The 2,955-nt window shown below is 41.8% G+C and overlaps 1 pseudogene; it reads right to left on the bottom strand.

Moving 5' to 3' along the window:
• Window positions 1-2,955, bottom strand: part of LOC107675641 (membrane-associated guanylate kinase, WW and PDZ domain-containing protein 1-like) — a 117,404-nt pseudogene that overhangs the window by 27,960 nt on the left and 86,489 nt on the right.

The raw sequence follows: 2,955 nt of genomic DNA, 5'->3' as shown, positions 1-2,955 counted from the left end.
ACACACTCACACACACACACACACACACACACACACACACACTCTCTCTCTCTGAACATCAGTTTCTTCTGAATATGGACAGAAATGAGACGGTTCAATCCTCCACACGGCTAGATATCTGCTGAATGATCACAGCTGACAGGCTTTTATAGACATTGACCAACATAAGCAAGTGTGTGATATCAGTCAAATCAATGAAAATATAGATGAGTGGCATATTTCTGGCCTGTTTGCCACAGCGATTCCCAGAAATTGTGAACAGAATGTTTGGACAAACACTGATGCATGAGAATGACGATGCAGAATGCTGATGCATAAATAAAATATACTGTTTTTTTGAGTCTGAGTGGAGTCCAGCCGAGCACAGAAAGGCAATCAGATTTAAATGATTTAAAATTGCAATTGCAAACTCAATTAGGGCTGTCACTAAAGATTATTTTGGTAATCGAGTAATTGGTTGATTATTCTGGTGATTAATTGAGAAATTGGATAATTATAACTTTTTTTTTTGTGGTAATAAAAATACATGTAAGTGAACAATATCCTTTAAAATGACTTAAAATACATATACAATAGCAATGAGGCAATAATAATTAGTTCAAATAAAACATCAACAGCAAGTAATCATATGGTTTTATTGAACAAAACTGGTAAAATGCCTAATGTATTATAAACAATAGAACTAATGTACATTATGTATTATAATGCCTGCAGAGGGCACCAGTGGTTTTAAAATGGGTCTAATAATGCGTTTCATGGATTCTCATCTGTGGAATGCGCCACTTCCGGTATTTTGCCGGTTAATTGGCACGGGCAAAATGCAATCGAGGATTTTTTTAAATCGAGTACTCGAATTGAAGTACTCTAGAAGCTTGCGTTCTGCAAGTGAACGGCATATTATTGTGCATCTCAAAGAGGCACAAAATCACTTCCACAGACTTTAACATTAACTGTTCCCTCCTGGTGGAATGACATGCCAAAATCAATCCCAGCAGCTGAGTCCTTAGCCATCTTCAAGAAACGACTAAAAACACATCTGTTCCACCTTTATTTGACCCTCTAACTCTAGCAGTTAGGCTAACCGAGTCATTTGCACTTATATATTGTTGCTCTTTTATTAGTTTTGACTGCTTTTATTGTCCTCATTTGTAAGTCGCTTTGGATAAAAGTATGTGCTAAATGACTAAATGTAAATGTAAATGTAAATGAATTGAATCGAGGAATCATGACAGTCCTAAACTCAATATTTTAACCTTTGCCAAGCCATGCTAACCATACAGTTGTGTACACCTTACCAAATACGCAAAATGTGAATAATTTTCACGAAATAATTGCATGTTATTTTTTATTTAGTACAACCTTAAACAAGCTATTTCACATGAAAGATGTTTACATATAGTCCACAAGACAAGTTTATAACTAATAATAATGTGTAGAAACTGGTGACACATTAAAAGGCCTCTGATTGGCTGCTGTGTTCAGACATGTCGGCAAATGGCTACAACACTCAACTCTGCAAGTATTTTCATTACTCAGCAATACTATGTTGTACATTTTGCAGGTTTATTTTTTTTGACCAGACCGCGTTCAGTCCTGACTGGAGCGGAGCAGCCCGACGCTGGTCAGTAAAGCTGATTCTGACTGTGGGAATGCATGCGCTCACCTCTTTGCACCAGCAGAGTGACTTCACTCCCTCGTGGACATTTGCTGAGGAGATCCACGATCTGGTTGTGGCTCATGCCCTGCACGCTCCTCTTGTTGACCTCTAGCAGGATGTCGCCCTCCTTCAGCCCTCGGCAGCGTGGGTAATCCACCACCTGCTTCACCTTCTGCCCTCCACCAGCCAGACTGTCTGCGATGGTGAAGCCCAAGCCCTTGTCGCCCTTCTCGATGTGGACCGTGATCAGCTCGGGCTGCGTGGCTATGGAGGATGCCAGCGTCACCACGTCGCTGGCGTAAGCCGGGCCCATCAGAGCGCTGTCCGCGGCAGGGCCGAACGAGATGGGCTCAGGGGCCCCAGCACTGCCGCCACCGGGCCCCAGGCCGGGCATGGGCTCGAAGCCCTCCTGACTGTTCACTATGATGGGCTCTTTGTCCAGGATGGCCACTGAGGTCACCAGGCTGGTGTTGGGGTCATCGGGGTCGAAGGGCAGAGGGTAGCCGCGGCACAGCTCCAGCTGGACCATGGAGCCGATAGGAATGGACTGGAATATCTTCACCACCTGAGCGTGAGTGTATCCCAGCACTATGGTGTCATTCACGCTGACGATGACGTCACCTGAGGGACACACACACATCCCCTGAGGCACACACACACACACACACACACACACACACACACACACACACACACACACACGTGTTAGAGAAACAGCCGCACTACTCTACTCATGTGACCTGCAATTCATCATCAAAGAGATGTGCATCACAAATGAAACCTAAATGAAAATGATGGGCTGAAACCAAAAATGTAAGAGTACTTGGTACTACTACAAAATAGAAGTCAGAAGAATTTGATGAATCAGTGGTCTGGCGTTTGCAAGTTAGACTCCTAAAAACACCTTTGCTCATGCAAACAAGTGCGCACACAACCACAGATGATTCATTTCCCACTCAAGACGAGTCTAGGGTGTGCGATATACAGTATATCTGCGATAATATGGTAAGTGTTGTTGTAATGATGTGCAATCTGACATTATCAAGTATATCACCAAATCACACACAGAGTACACGCATTAATTTATTAGTCTATTAAAACTCAAAATTCCAGGCATTCTAAATTATAGACGGCAAAAAATGCTTCTGTATGCTTTTTATATTTATATAATTTAATATAGTTAACTTAATCTATATCACACAAAGAGTACCGTTTTTCTGCAGATTTCAGCATGAACACATTTAATAATCATTTTATACAAGTTCAGTAAAGCAATAAGTGACTTACATTTTAGACAT

The sequence above is a fragment of the Sinocyclocheilus anshuiensis genome, unplaced genomic scaffold (assembly GCF_001515605.1).
Source record: "Sinocyclocheilus anshuiensis isolate Anshui unplaced genomic scaffold, SAMN03320099.WGS_v1.1 scaffold2110, whole genome shotgun sequence".
NCBI lineage: Eukaryota > Metazoa > Chordata > Actinopteri > Cypriniformes > Cyprinidae > Sinocyclocheilus > Sinocyclocheilus anshuiensis.
Note: the sequence above shows the minus strand (reverse complement) of the source record. Positions and strands in the feature narration are given on the sequence as shown.